Source organism: Equus quagga, chromosome 11, assembly GCF_021613505.1.
Source record: "Equus quagga isolate Etosha38 chromosome 11, UCLA_HA_Equagga_1.0, whole genome shotgun sequence".
NCBI lineage: Eukaryota > Metazoa > Chordata > Mammalia > Perissodactyla > Equidae > Equus > Equus quagga.
In genome coordinates, this window is record NC_060277.1 from 85,272,191 (window position 1) to 85,288,450 (window position 16,260).

At 42.8% G+C, this 16,260-nt stretch overlaps 2 long non-coding RNA genes across 2 annotated transcripts in view; one reads left to right on the plus strand and one right to left on the minus strand.

Annotated features, from left to right (window-relative positions):
• Positions 1 to 247: 247 nt before the first annotated feature.
• Positions 248 to 16,260, plus strand: part of LOC124246866 (uncharacterized) — a 28,528-nt gene continuing 12,515 nt past the window's right edge. Inside the window, exons 1-3 of the long non-coding RNA XR_006890611.1 lie at positions 248 to 759; positions 966 to 1,110; positions 9,058 to 9,228. This is a non-coding gene — a long non-coding RNA (uncharacterized LOC124246866). The remainder of the gene's footprint in view (positions 760 to 965; positions 1,111 to 9,057; positions 9,229 to 16,260) is intronic.
• On the minus strand, positions 12,409 to 14,937 carry LOC124246867 (uncharacterized). Its single transcript, XR_006890612.1, has 3 exons — positions 14,803 to 14,937; positions 14,422 to 14,512; positions 12,409 to 14,322 (listed from the first exon to the last, which is right to left on the minus strand). It is a non-coding gene; the product is annotated as an uncharacterized LOC124246867 (long non-coding RNA).

Sequence of the window (16,260 nt, forward strand, 5' to 3'; positions counted from 1 at the left end):
AGTAAGTGCTGCTCTCTCTCCCTGCTTGGAATCCTGGTTAATACATTAGCTCCCTCTACCAACCCCCTGCGCTGAAGCTCTTTAGAAAAAGGAAGACTGGAAATGTCTAGCCAGAGCTGTTGTGCCTGTCCTGGGGGGTGGGGTGGGTGGTTCAGCTGCTTTTGCCTGTGCTGGCCTTTCCCCTGCTCGCTCCCTTTCGAAAGGGCACTGGTTTCAAAGGTCTCAGCAAGTCTGCCCTGAGCTCCTATTCTTCCGTCTGTGAGTTTCTAGCTCCTCCTAACAGCAAGAGGAATCTGTCTCTGGTGAAGGCTGCCGAAGGCGGGGGCAAGAAGCTCTCAGAGAGCAACTACCTTGAAGAACCTTCCCTGAAGAACAAGCTCGTTCTCTCCCAAATTGGAAAATCCTCACAGGGTGCCAATTAGTCCAGAGGGCACTTGGAACTTAACCAGCCTAAAAGCTAACGACTCTTAAAGGGAAAGCGAGCAAGGAGCAAAGGCAACCTTCGGGGCCCCTTGGCAGCAGGCAGACAGCTTTTAAAGAAAAAGCACAGGGTAATAATGAGCTGTTACCCTGGGGGAACACTCTGGAATATAATGTTAAAATCTATCATCAATTCAAGTTAAACGCAGTCCTTTTTCCTCCAAAAGAGTACAGATTTCATTGCCAAGTTCTACACCCATCTCCTTTACCCTGGAAGTGAAATATCTATTCTGAAAAAGACGTAACATCAGAAACCTCCTGAAGTCCATACGTAAATGGGTAATAGGACCTGCTGAAGGTTAATTATTTATTATCGTAATAGAATGGCCCAGGATGGTGACATGTTTCTTTTTACTCTCATTGGCTTTGGGATACACTATATATATGTATCCATATATATCTATGATTCCTTTTGAGACAGATTTGCTATCTCTGTTAGGCTTTGCCTAAAACAACACTCAGCTTTATTTGTTTGCTTCCCGCAGGTGAACAGCAACTGACTGGAGTAGTCCAGAGGTATGCAGACCGGCAGGAGGAAGCTGGCTCGCCCTGTGCGATCTCAAAACTAGATGGCCGCCCCTCAGCTCGCTGGAGAGACGGCTGCGCAAGTACCTGAAGCTTCAGTCCAGGGTGAGTTAAGGGGAAAGAGGGGATCTTGCAGAAACTGGCCAGATCCATCACACGTGGTTGGCAGAGAGGAAGTGCGAGGGGAGATCTGGTCCAAAGAGAGTTCTGTACCCAAGGGACATCAAATTAAGCTACGTCATTGATGATACTGTTTAATTCTGGAGAGAGTCAACTGGGAATAGCTCTTTGCTTTTGAGTCTGTCCCTGATTTTTTTGTGTTCATTTTTTTAAATTGAAGTATAGTTAACACACAATATTGTATTAGTTTCAGGTATACAACATAGTGACTCAACACTTATTTACATTGCAAAATGATCACCCTGATAAGACTAATAACCATCTCATCATACAAAGTTATTATAATCTTGTTGGCTATATTCCCTATGCTGTTCATTACCCCCTTGTGACTTATTTATTTTATGACCAGAAGTTTGTACCTCTTCTCTTTATCTGTTTTGCCCATCTCCCACCCTCTCCTCTCTAGCAACCACTAATTTGTTCTCTGTATTTATGTGTCTGTTTCTGTTTTGTTTTGTTTGTTCACTTGACTTGTTTTTTTTAGATTCCACGTATAAGTGAAATCATAGGGTATTCTTTCTCTGTCTGGCTTATTTCACTTAGCATAATACCCTCCAGATCCATTCATGTTGTCACAAATGGGAGGATTTCATTTTTTTTATAGTGGCGCACTGGCCTATTGTGTGTGTATATGTATATACACCACATCTTCTGTATCCATTGACCTACCGATGGACACCTAGGTTGCTTCCATATCTTGGTTATTATAAATAATGCTGCAATGAACATAGGGGTGCAGATATCTTTTTGAATTAGTGTTTTCGCTTTCTTCAGATAAACACCCAGAAGTGGTGTTGGTGTATTGTATGGTAGTTCTATTTTTAATTTTTTAAGGAAACTCCGTACTGTTTTCCATAAACAGTATGGTTTATGGTTGCACCATAAAAATTGGTTGCGTCAATTTGTATTCCCATCAGCAGTACATGAGGATTTCCTTTTCTCCACCTCCTCACCAACGCTTGTTATTTCTTGTCTTTTTGATAATTCTGACAGGTGTGAGGTGATATCTCATTGTAGTCTTGATTTGCATTTCCCTGATGATTAGTGATGTTGAACATCTTTTCATGTGCTTCTTGGCCATTTGTGTATCTTCTTTGGAAAAATGTTTATTCAAGTCCTCTGCCCGTGTTTTAATTGGATATTTTGTCTTTTTGATATTGAGTTGAATGAGTTCTCTAGGTATTTTGGATATCAATGCCTTATTGGATATATCATTTGCAAACATCTTCTCCCATTCAGTAGGTTGCCTTTATGTTTTGTTGATGGTTTTCTTTGCAGTGCAAAAGGTTTTTAGTTTGATGTAGTCCTATTTGTTTATTTTTGATTTTTTTGCCCTTGCTTGAGGAGCCATATCTAAAAAATATTTCTAAAACTGATGTAAAAGAGTTTACCACCTATGTTTTCTTCTAGGAGTTTTATGGTTTCAGGTCTTACATTTAAGTCTTTCATCCATTTTGAGTTTATTTTTGTATATGGTGTAAGAAAGTAGTCCAGTTTCATTCTTTTGCATGTGGCTGTCCAGTTTTCCCAACACTATTTATTGAAGAGACTGTCTTTTCTCCCATTGTGTATTCTTGCCTCCTTTGTCATAGATTAATTGACCATATAGGCATGGGTTTATTTCTGGGCTCTCTATTCTGTCCCATTGATCTATGTAGTCTGTTTTTGTGCCAATACCATACTGTTTTTTATTTTATTTATTTTTTTAAGATTTTTTTGAAATTTTATTTTTCCTTTTTCTCCCCAAAGCCCCCCGGTACATAGTTGTGTATTTTCAGTTGTGGGTCCTTCTAGTTGTGGCATGTGGGACGCCGCCTCAGCGTGGTTTGATGAGCAGTGCCATGTCCGCGCCCAGGATTCGAACCAGTGAAACCCTGGGCCACCTAAGCGGAGCGGGTGAACTTAACCACTCGGCCACGGGGCCGGCCCCAACACTGTTTTGATTACTATAGCTTTGTAGTACAGTTTAAAATAAGGGAGTTTGATGCCTCCAGCTTTGTTCTTCTTTCTGAAGATTGCTGAATCTAATTTGACAAATTCTAATGGCAGGAAAAAGCAAGCACCAGGATTGCTTCTAAATAGCACAAGAAAATATTGCACTCTCTTCACTGCACCAGAAATGACCACTTTTTCTGAGGAACCAAAAAGCATGATTCCCCAATCCTAACATATTTTAGATCTGAGCCCCAAAGTCTCTGTGTTTTCACCAGATTTGACTTACTATAACTAAAGTACATTCTAACACAACCTTCTTTTGACTTGGCATTTTGCTTCTCTTTTTCAGAGTGGTATTTTTATTTTAAAATATTTTCTCAGTGGTTTCTTTTGCCCAGCCCAGATGAAAATAGGATTTGACTTGAGCTTTAGCAAATTAAAACAGGTTATTCTTCTAGGAGCAGAGTTAAATGTGCTCCCAAAGAGATGCCAAATGCCACTGTATTTTTGATCGCAGTTCTCTGAAGAGAGCCTGTAAGTAGTTCTTGGAGTAGAAAGGGTAATCTGCGGAAACATAATAAACTGGGAGACGTTTACTGTGCCCCAACTCCCTTCTTTTCCTTTACACTTGAGGCAACTAAATTGGAAGTTGAATGACATGAATCCTATAGCTTTACTTGGAATTTCCTGCGGCTGACACTACAGTTTTCTTTTTTGTTGCGATCAGGAATGCTGATGAAGCCAAATCGAAGGACACAGTCTCAAAGTACATTTGAAATGCTTTTTCCCTTGGCAGTAATTCTTCACTTCTCTGGGCGTATGAAAAAGAGTGTAACAATGCCATTCCCAGTTTCTAAAACCACCCTGTTATTAGAATTATGTTTGGCTGTACGTGGTAGAAAACCCAAACCTCCAGTGACTTAAGATAGAAGGTTGTTTCTCTCCCATGTAAAGAGAGAGAAGTGATGGAGAAGTGGAATGATGGCTCCACTCTTCAAAGTTCTCAGCGACCCTGGCTTCTAAGTCATCTCCCCACCATGCCTATGATTTGGTCCTTATGCTCATTGTCCCAAATGGTAGCATCCACATTCTAGGCAGTTAAATGAAAAAAGGAGGAGAAAAAGAGGGCAAAAGGCACCCACTGGGGAAGTTTTCCAGTTGCAGCTGGGGGAACACCTCTGCTTCTATCCCATTGGCCAGAACTTAGTCACATGGTCACACTTAACTACAAGGGAGGCTGGGAAATGTAGTCCTTTTTTCTGGATGACTATATGCCCGGTTAAAAATTCTATTTCTATGCCATATACTCTAGGGTCTATGTTCTTAAAATTAATCAGTTTCTATCAATTTTATCTCGAGAAGTTCGAAGTGCCTCTTGAGATTACTGTATAACAATATGAGATGGCGTAAAATCAGTATTAGAAATGCTCCACTTCATATGTCCATATGTTCATATATTCATAATTTTGCTTTTGGTAGTCCATACTAATTAAATAACTCTAAATACAGAAAAAGTCTTAAGCAGAACAATATATATCACATAGTTCTTTATAATCACCAAAAAATGGAATCAGAAGGCCAAAATACGGGAGATTGATCAAATAAACTATGGAATATGTCCTTAATAAAATATTATGTATCTGTTAAAAATACATGTTTGTAAAGAGTCCTCAGTAACATGGAAAACTGCTTGGCCTGTTAAGTAAAAATATAGTACAGTTAAAACTAATGTAAAGAGAGAGGAAAAAAACCAACCAACCAACCAGCACTAGAAACCAAATGCCAATGGCTTTTTTGGTTAATGAGACTTTTAATGAGTATTTTCCCTACATTTCTTTATTTTCCAATTTTCCTTACTATTACACTTATTTATTTTATTAGAAATAAAAATAAACCCTATTCTCTAGTTTCTTTAGGTACTTACCTTCTATGCATCTCATAGGGCTCAGTATAATCTTTCTTCCAATCTGAAAACTTTTCCTAATCATTCCCTCTCTCTGCCACATGACTGTTAATACCACTTGTAGTGGAAAGTCACCTGTTTTGACTTGCCAGCATCAGAGGACACCCTCTGCCGTGGGAATGTTGGGGTCTGAAGTGGGCTAGACCTCCCCTCTCTCTGCTCCTGGGCAGATACGATGCAGTCCTGTCACCTGGGGACACCAACCGGGTGACATGAAGCATGGGACATGCTTTAAAACAATCCATTTTGGGGCCGGCCCGGTGGCTGAGTGGTTGGGTTCGTGCATTCTGCTTTGGTGGCCCCGGGTTTCGCCAGTTTGGATCCAGGGTGTGGACATGGCACCGCTTGTTGGGCCATATTGAGGCAGCGTCCCACATAGCACAACCAGCAGGACCACAACTACCATGTGCAACTATGTACTGGGGGGCTTTGGGGAGAAAAAGAAGAAGAAGAAGAAGAAAAAAAGATTGGCAACAGATGTTGGCTCAGGTGCCAATCTTAAAAAAAACCCAACAATCCATTTTGCGGGGTGGAAGGCAGGTGAAATTAAGTTTGTTCACGGATTGACAATTGTTGAAATGGAGTGATAGGTACATAGTTGTTCATTATACTATTGTCCCTACTTTTGTATTTGAAATTTTCCTTAATATAATCTTTTAAAAATGATACCTAGGGTTTACTCCAGTTTCTGAAACTGGCTGGCTATGCAACTTCAACAGTTGATTTAATTAGGCATTAACAGCTGCAAACAAAGCAGTACATTTTAAGGCAGGAGGCGAATGTTAATTAGGTGTCACTTGCATCATTTAGGGCTGTTTCAGTTGCAAGTGAAGGAAAATCTAACTCACAGTGGTTTTAGCAATTTTTGGACCTCATAAATGAAAAGTTGGAGAAGGTTTCTCCCTTCAGGTGGTATTTGATCCAGGGCTCAAACACGTCATGGTGCTGGGACTCTGTTTCTCTCCATCACTTGGCTCTGCCTTTTGCCAAGTGAGCTCCATCCCCAGCTTTCATGAGGTGTCTCTCCAGGTTCCCATCTGCCGTGGTTCAAGCCCAGTGGAAAAAGAGGGTAGCAGCTGCTCTTGGTGCCCCAGAGGGATCTCTCTCCCCTGCCCCCAGCCCCGACGCACACACGCACGCACGCTGTACTGCATTCATCTTTGTATCCCGCCATCATCCAACACAGTCCTTGCACATGGAAGGGGTTCAACGAACGCTTCTAAAGCGTTCTTTGAATGGAAAGCTTTTCACCAGCGTACAACTACAGGGCCAGCCAGGCAGACTTGGAGGAGGAACTCTGCTACACCCTGGAGGGAACCGTCTTTCATTAGGCCTGTTTGCTGACTAATGTCTGTAATCCCATGGAGGATAATACCATTTGCAGGCTTCCCAAGAGATTAGCCTTTACCAAAAACAAAAACAAAACCAAAAAGGTCTTCTTTCTATGTAATGATTAACAACAATCGCAGCTAATGCTGGCCAGGGGTTTACTGTGCATGCCGTTCATATGTAATCATCACAATAGCCCTATTATCATCCCCATTTCATGAATAAGGAGGTCAAGGCACAGCCCAGTTAAGTCAATTGCCTAAGTCACCTGGCTAGTAGTGACCTGAGCTAGGATCGAATCCAGGTAATCTGGCTACAGAGCTGGGGTGTTTTTGGTGAGAAAGATTGGCCCTGAGCTAACATCTGTGCCAATCTTCCTCTATTTTGTATATGGGGACGCTGCCACAGCATGGCTTGATGAACAGTGTATAGGTCTGCACTTGGGATCAGAAGCTTGAACCTCAGGGCACCAAAGCAGAGTGCAAGAACTTAACCACTATGCCACTGGGCTGGCCCCTGAGCTGGTTCTTTTACCCTTCTGCTTCCTGGTCTTGGAAGTACTTCCAAGTACTCCTTCCTAAACATTGGTTTCAGGTTTCTTCTTCTCCAAGTCAGCCTTCTCTACCTGGCCATTGAGTGTTACGAGTTCCCATAGGACTCTCTAGGCCCTCCTGTCTTCTCACAGTCTAGACTCTCTCCCTGGGCAATTTCATCGAGGCCCTTGGGTTCAGTTGCCATCAGTATTAGGATTGCATTTCACTACATAGAACAGAAGAAGTGACTATACTAGCTTAACCAAATGAGTGAGACACAAATTCCTGATCTGGGGCTGGCACAGAGCTCCACAACGTCATCAACGTCCCAGGGACCTGCGACTGTTCCTCTCCACCATCCTCACATAGCTTTCATTCTCATGTTCTTTTTGCCTCATATGACAAGACAGATGCCCTGCCTCTGCCTCAAGTTCACGTTCTGGGCAGGAAGATGGGGGAAAGACAAAAATGCACCCAAGTCTAATCTATCCCTTTGTATAAAGTTTCCTGGAACTCTTATCCAGCGACTTCTGCTTACCTCTCATTGGTCAGAGCTGGCCATGCCTAGCAGCCAGCAAGTCAGGGAAGGTATCTTTAACTGGGCACATTGCACTCTGAATAATTTAAGACTCTGATGGAATTTAAAAAAAAAGTATATATGTACACACATACACAATGAAATGTTATTCAGCCACGAGAAAGGAGGAAATACAGCCATTTGCAACAACATAGATGGACCTTGAGGGCATCATGATAAGTGAGATAAGTCAGACAGAGCAAGACAAATACTGTATGATATCACTTATATGTGGGATTTTAAAAAGGTGAACTGGTAGAAAGTGAGAGTAGAATGGTGGTTACCAGGTCTGGGGCGCGGGAGAATTGGGAGTTGTTATTCAAGGGTACAAACTTGCAAGTAGCAAATAAATAAGTTCTGGAGATCTAATGCACAGCATAGTGATTACAGTCAAGAGTACTGTATTATCAACTCCAAAGTTGCTAAGAGATTAGATCTTCATTGTTCTCACCACAAAAAAGAAATGATAATTACAATATGTGACATGATAGAAGTATTAGCGAATGTTGCAATATATAAATGTATCAAACCAACACTGTTGTATACCTTAAACTTACATAATGTTACATGTCAATCATATGTCAATCAAAAGAAAAAAAAAGAAGAGAATTGATATTGGGCAGGCAATTGACACCATTGATCCCAAATTTGTAATTCTAGCTCAGACCTCTGCACAAATTGACGTCGAGTTCAGTTTATGCTGGACTCCGTTCCCTACTGCGGTAAAATCTGTCCTCACCACTTTAACTGTTTTCGGCTTTGTTTACCTTTGACACCATCTATTGTGAACACACATATTCTCTGCCCTTTCCTTGCAGGGTCTTTTTGATTTCCCAATGCCTTTTCTTTTCTTCAAGAGCTTAAGTCGGAAAGTCAAAAGCTAACTGTTTCTTTCTGTTTGCATTCCTGTTTTAATAACTCCAATTCTTCTCCAGGCATTTTAGTGTCCTTGTATGATTAGGTGAAGAATCATATACTCAGTAGGACAGAAAAGAAAATCACAAAGATTAATATTTCAAAATATTATCTTGCTGCAGACATAGAAAGCTTGTGGCAATAAATATAGAGAAACCAACAATGGCTGAATGACATAAACCATTATATACCAACTCATGGAATTACTATGAGTCAATACATAACCGTAAAAATACATAAATAACTGGAAAGGTTTTTTTGTTGCCATCTTTTACTTACTATTCCTGGTTTATTATAAAGGATACAACTCAGGAACAGCCAAAGGGAAGAAACGCACAGGGCCAGGTCTGGAGTGAGGGGTGCAGAGCTCCTGTCCTCTCTGTGTGCACCACCCTCCCAGCATTGTGACATGTTCACCAATCTGAAACCTCTCAATGTGGAATCCTGTTGATTAGGGTTTTTATGGAGGTTTCATTACATAGCCATAGGCCTTTGTCCATGAGTAGATAAAAAGCAAAATATAGGAGCTTTTATCATTGTTTAATTCTTCCACTACTGCTAGGAAAATAGCATGGGATCCAGCCCACCACGCTGATTTGCTTTTACCTTTCTTGGACCAGGATGGTGGCCTTCCAAAGAGGATATTGTCTGTTTACCTTACAACTGCCAACAATAAACCAAGCCGCTCTTTGCTGGCCAGTTGAGAGCTGTTTATAAGGCACCGTCCAAGTGATGACAGAATCTGGCAGCTCCTCATACATCAGTCCAAGGCGAAAAGAAGCTCCCTGCTTGTAAGTACATCATCCTTGCATTGCAGAAGTAGCATGATCCTTTGTAACCATTTCCATTTCATTATGGAACTTTTCTGGGCACTGGCCTCCCCAATGAGTGTTTTTCTGACATCACCCAAGACCTGACAGGCATTTTAGACTGAAGGCTGTTTTATGGCTTTCAGTCATAGGGGCAGTTTCAATTAAGGTCCGATAGCAAGCTAGTAATTACCCTGGAATGGGAATCTCGAGAGCCAAGTTTCAGTCGTCGGTGCTGGGAGGCACTCACAGACTTTCACAATAAGCCCCAGTGGATGCTCCACTTAGAGCTACGGCGCAGAGAACTTGTTGGTATCAGCTCTCCACACTCTAGTCTGTTCGGGCTCAGGCCATCTTATTGGTTCCCGTTGAGCATGTCCAATTAATACTGCTTGAAGGGTGGATTTCCATGCTTTCTATTTTATAGAAATTCCCTGGTCAGATACAATGTCCATCTCCATAATCATTCAGGTAAAAGAGATGCAACCACTTCAGACATGAATTTTCATCTAAACTTACACTTTAATCTCATCAATCCTTACGTTTCTAACTGTAGACAGGGGAGGCATTCCCCAGTCAGACGTGATATCCATTCCCACAAAACATTCAGGTAAAGGAGACATAAAGCTTGTTTAAACCTTCCAATTTTCATCCAAACCTCCACCTTCATCCTATCAATCCTTGCATTTCCATTTCTCTCTGTCTCGCTGAAGCCGGCATCAGGGCTTCACCAATGAGTTTGGTACCACAGTGCATGGGGGTCTCACATCAAGGAGTCCCAGAAACTTTTCTTTTTCACTCCCGGATCATTTTACCCACTCAAGTACCTAAGGCACTGGGTCCTCAGCAAGGGGACGAGCCTAGGGACCCTAGCATTTTGTCAGTCTTGCTAAAGAACAAAATTCAACTGAGTAAATTTTATTTTACTTTGAGGAAGATTAGCCATGAGCTAACATCTGCCACCAATCTTCCTCTTTTTGCTGAGGAAGACTGGCCCTGAGCTAACATCTGTGCCCATCTTCCTCTATTTGATATATGGGACACCTGCCACAGCATGGCTTGACAAGCGGTGCCATGTCCCTACCTGGGATCCGAACCCGCAAACCCCCGGCCACTGAAGCAGATCGTGCGAACTTAACTGCTGCGCCACTGGGCCGGCCCCTGAGTAAATTCTAAAGATCTTATTGGCTTTATTCAGCAATTCATGAATTGAGCAGCATCCAATCCAGCAGATAGAAAGGACTTCTAAAGAGCCGTATAAGACAAGAGATTTTACAAGCACAAGGGAGCAGGAACAAGGAAGATATCGTGGGCAATTGCTGATTGGTTAAGGCAGCATTCTTTCCACACATGGAGCAAAGGGAAGTCTTTGAGCTGGGTCAGGTAACCTATGCTGAGCGGCAAGTGATGATTGGGTGACCTAGGCCCTCCTTTTCTGGGAGAGCCCAGGGTAGAAATTTAGTGAAGTTTTGGTTTGCTGACCTGGAGTTTAGCATGAGTGACTCCATCTCGGGCCAATCTGGTTACTTTAACAGTCTTTATCTTGGTTAATCTGCCTAGCTATTGCCCCAGGCTATTCCAGGTTAGGTTTCTCATTGTAATCTTTGCCTGCCGGCTTTTTAAATTTAATAAAAAACTTCTCTTGAGCCGGCCGGCCGTGGCCGAGTGGTTAAGTTCGCGCGCTCCGCTGCAGCAGCCCAGGGTTTCACTGGTTTGGATCCTGGGTGCGGACATGGCACCGCTCATCAAGCCATGCTGAGGCGGCATCCCACATGCCACAACTAGAAGCACCTGCAACTAAGATATATAACTATGTACCAGGGGGCCTTGGGAGAAAAAGGAAAAATAAAATCTTTAAAAAAATAAAAATTTAAAAAAAATTTCTCAAAGCTGAAGAAAATAGACCAGACTTGTTTGGGGGCCCAACAGAGGGTCCCTTTAGTCTACCCAGCCTTCAATAGTGCTATATAGTTATTAGTGCTTAATAGTTACTAAGACCTCTGTTTCAATCCCATTAATGTCCAGTTTTATTTATCCTGTTTCTAAAGAGTTTCACCTTCTGGGATAAGTTCCTTGACCCTCCCCGCTGCCTCTCAGCATCCTCTTGTTAATTAACCTAATGTCTTTATTAGCATCTGCAAAACCCCTGAGAGGAAGCTGAGACAGCAAATTCAATAAAGCTTCTGAGATTATTGCTGGTTTTGCAGCAGTAAGGTTATGTAGGGTGCCTGTGCAAAAGGGGCCCCCCTAACCACAGCACTCACCATGGCCTGGGTAACAAGGATGTTCATCTGGTTGTCATAAAGTCAGTCCCACATGGCTTGCATATGGAGAATATCAGCTACTTCATGTGGGGTGTTCCTCTCGGCATTTATAGGGAGAGTCAGATAGTCCCTCTTCCCAGGGTAAACAGACCTTCCGGTGGATTACATCCAGTCCATCAGGCTGGCTGTTTCCTCGGGAATAACCTGGGATGTGTCTGGACCACGTACAGCCATCTGCGATTGTTCCACAGTGAGCCGTGTGTCCTACATCAGCCCAAACATGCTCTTCTACTCTGCGGCATTCAAAACCAAAGACACTGCCCCTAGATTAGTCACTCTCACAATTCACTTCAGTAAAGGTTCTTCAAGAAGCTGATGATACCAATCCACAAATGCAACAGTGTTACCAAACCAGGTTTGTTTTTGCCCGCCACCAAGAAAGCCAAACACTGAGACAACAAGATTGCAGCAGAGAGAGAGTTTACTCACAAGGCAGCCATGTGAGGAAGCGAGAGCATGAGCCTCAAATTCACTTCCCTGAAAATAGGGGCTCAGGGATATTTATGGGATGGGGGGAGGGGCAAGGTGGTCTGAAATGTGGAGAGAGGTGATTGGAGGTGAGGAGAGATGAGGTAATTGATGATCTGCGCAAGTGTAGTCAGACTTCATGCCTCTTCATAGGACCCATGTTTACAAAATGACGGTGTTAGCATGATCTGAGGGTGGAGTTTTTAGCGTCTTGACATCAAAAGGTCGCTTATTGGACATCTCTGTGGGCCCAGTTGATGAGTTGGTGGTCTCAACCAGCCTGGAGTGGACAAGGAGTTCTAATTCCTGAAAAACAGCTCACACACCCATTACCATGGTGACCCAGGCTCCAGGAAGATGTTCTCTGTAGGAGCCTAGTGGGAGTCAGATAGCATATTGCCTAAGCAGCACAGTTAACAATGGGTGGGTGAAACAGCTAAAAGCTATAATCAGTAATTGCAAAAAGGGAAAAACTTTAATACCTAGATACTTAATCGTCAATGATTGTTTTCCGGTTTCAACAGCTCCTTCACACTGTACCTCCTGCTTTCAATAGTTTTTTGGTTTTGCCCTCCCTCAGCGAGGACCATCTTCTTGGTGACCAGGGGTATTAGGGGTACTCTCTGTTGTCTTGCTTAATCCTTCCTTTTGCAGGTGGCTTTGACGTTAGTGGCTGAAGCTCAGACTGATCGAAATCTGAGTTTGGTTCAGCATCAAGATCTGACCTAGCACTCTTTTAATTTATTTTAGCTATTATAGATACCAATAACCAACGGACTGTATATTTTGCTTTTTTCTTATTTGCTTGTATTTCTTATACATCCAATGAACCAACTCCCTGGGAAGTGGATCCAACTCTACATTCCCTTAGTAACTTTTACCTTTAGTAACTTATTGCAGCACAGCTGCTGCACCACCCTATGAGTGGCCACGTGGCCACCCAGGAATCAAAGGTTTCTCATCCTGCATCCTTTAATTCTTTTTCTTCCTGAACCACATGTTTCAGTGGGCACGGGCTGTTTTAGCCAATCCCACATTTTCTAACACCAAAAGCGCTGTTTTTACTCACAATACTTCTGATACCAAATGTGTGGAGGCTTTCCACACAACAGCCAATTCTCTGATTCTTTGACATCAACTAGGCATCCTACAATTCAATTCCATTCTGACGCTAACTATCCAGAGTTAGCATCAGACTCCACAGGGTTAAGGGCTCAGTCCCATAAGACTGCCCTCACTTCAGACACCAGTTGCAAACAGGGTGGACAGGATCTGACTTGGCTACAAATTTGGGGGTTCCCACAGTCCCCTCTCCAAGACTCGATAATTCACTAGAATGACTCAAAGAACTCAGGAAAGTGCTTTACTTACTGTGACTATTATTATTATAAAGGATACAACTCAGGAACAGTGGAAGAGATGCATAGGGCAAGGTATGGGAGGAGGAACGTGGAGCTCCCATGCCCTCTCCTGGAACATCACCCTCCCAGAATCTTGATGTATTCACCAATCCAGAAGCTCCAATCACCAGAAACTTTTATAGGAAATACTATTAAGTAGAAAAAAAGAGGGTAGGGCAAAATATATAAACACACAATGATTAAAAACCATATAAAATTAAATTTCCATGGGGATCAAAATTGGAAAAGCTTATACTTAATCTCTCTAAACCTATTTCCTCATAAATAAAATAGGATAGTTTTCAAGGTGTCCATTTCATGGGGTTGATGTGAAAAATAAATGAGATGAGGCATGTAAATGCTCAGCCCAGCATTTTAGACACGGCAAGTGCTCAATAAATGTTAATTGTTAGTATGGTATTAAGAAATGCAAATTGTTATAAGATGATGAGGTAGGAAGGGCAATTCTGTGTGTGTGTAAAATTGTTTTAAGATCAAATATTTTTTTAAGAAAAAAATCATATGAAAACTTTTTTAGATTAGTAAAAAACCAAAAGTGTCTGTTGATGAACTGATCAGAGTTCTATGTATCTCCAACAAGACCTGACACATCAAGAAACTCCTCATCAAGACCCTGATGAGATAATGGAAAAAATGAAACCCAAGCTTGGATCCAAGTTGGACAATACAACTGTCTAACAGACATACCTCTTTAGATGATACAATGAATGTGCACCCAGCAAGAGACCATCTAAGGTCTCAAAGTGATGTGAGAGATGGGTGAAAGGATGGGTGAACCATTCTTCACCAAGGCAGCCCCATCGATGTCCGGGACGGATTGCATGGCGAAGGGAAGTCCGACATCACCCAAGTCCCAAATGAAACTGGAAGCATAAACGGGAAATGTATTTTTCCACTTCTTAGGTAGGCTACAGGCTCCCTATGTGATGTTCACAATTTAGTTCAGTTCGACAAACATTTACCAAGTGTTCTTTATGTGTAAGGCCTTGGGTCAAGTACTTGGGATGTAAAGATGAGCAGGACACACTCTGTTCCCTTGAAGAGCTCTATAACCTGGCGGGGAAAACAGGTGAAAAAACAGATAATGATGATTTGAGGGAGTCAGTCCTGTCAGAGACTGCACCAAGTGTGCTGTGAGCACAGAGAGCTTTCATAATCCAGGGACGAGGTCAGGGTTGGGGTGCAGTCACAGAAGACCCATCTGGGCAGTTGAAGTGGCCCAAGTTATAAGACAAATCCATTTTAAGACAGAGAAGGCTCTTAGTTTTGGCACATTCAATCTACAACCTTCTCAGTTATCTACACTACAGCATAGATAGGGACCTCCATAAAGTCCCACTAACCTTGCAACAGACAGCTCTAAGTCAGCGGCACACTTCCTTGTGAGAAATGCCATTCTTCTTGGCATAACTGAAGACACTGTTCCCAAGAATTCTGCTACAGTGAGCCACATCTGCCAAGAGAGTTGGAAAGAGAGCAGCACAAATGAAAAGGCCAAGTTTTTAAAAATAAGGAAATGTGACTAATTTTCATGAACAGATAAGGCAAAAAGTGGGTATCATCATTGACTGTGGAAATCCCAGTCACAGCAAATGAGGTAGGTAGCTGCCTGCAATAGCGCAAACTCATGTAGACCAAGCTTGCAGCTCAGCGGCTGCACTTCACAATGTGGAGGAGGCGCACTGTGTTGGTTCCCCATTCCCACCATGGAATGCCAATCAGCCAGCCAACCACTGCATAACTGAAGGCCTACGATATACCAGGAACACAGGACATAATCACAAGGAGACTGAGGATTACAAAGTGCAGGTAGAGTGCTATGAGAGTGAGTAAGGGGGTTCTAACCTAGTCTGGGGGAGCAGACAAGGCTTCCAGGAGGGGGCCATGTTTTTGCTGAGACCTGAAAGATAACCAAGAAAGTAGCTCGGTGGGGAGGGGCAGGAGGGACTTGACGAAAAGTGCAGTGTTGGGTGTTGAAGAGTGGCACGCGGAAATGCTGCTTCCCTCTTTCTGGTTTTAAGTCTTCCCTAAAGACTCTTGCCTTCTTGCCCCCCTTCATTCCTCACCAGTGAGGAAGGGTGAGCTATCTGATGAGTATCTGTTTTGTGTCAGCCTATACGGATGCTGTTTTCTAGGACTGCCTGGCAGCACTCGCCTGGGCCCTACTACTTGTGGTGAACCTCTACTCCCCACACTGGAGCCAATGTTGTAGCTGGACCAGCCCTTGTGGCTCTTACTATGATTACAAGATGCACCTCACAACAACCAACAGGGAACTTTGAGAAAACAAGGCTTATTACTCACAAGCCCTGGAGGGTACACGGCATGCCCGAAAGCCACACACCGAGGTCATGGGTAAGGAGAGAGCACAGACCTTGGGTTCTGCCTTTACTGGGGTGGAGAGCGGGGTGCCAAGGGTTTCATGGGTTCTCTCTTTATGGGTGAATTTAAAACATAAGAGCAGGAATTAAAGCACAGGAAGGGAATCAGGGTCACTCAAGTGGTCAGTTATCTAGGTCACTCAGGGCTTTCTAAAAGGGGAAATCCATGGCTGGGGCTGCCTGGCTCATCTGGTTGTGTAGCTGGCAATATGTTTATTTGAGATGGATGTCTGTGAAATGGCAACCAAAAGCTTAGTGTCAGGCACTTACATTACAACAAAAAAAGCTAATTGTCAGGCACTTACCCTACAGCATCATTCAAAGTTTAGCGCAGGAATTAGAAAGCACTGTAGATATTTTGGGTAGGAAAGAACTTACCAAGTATCAGTGCTTACAACATCGCTGGAAAGAGCAGAAGGA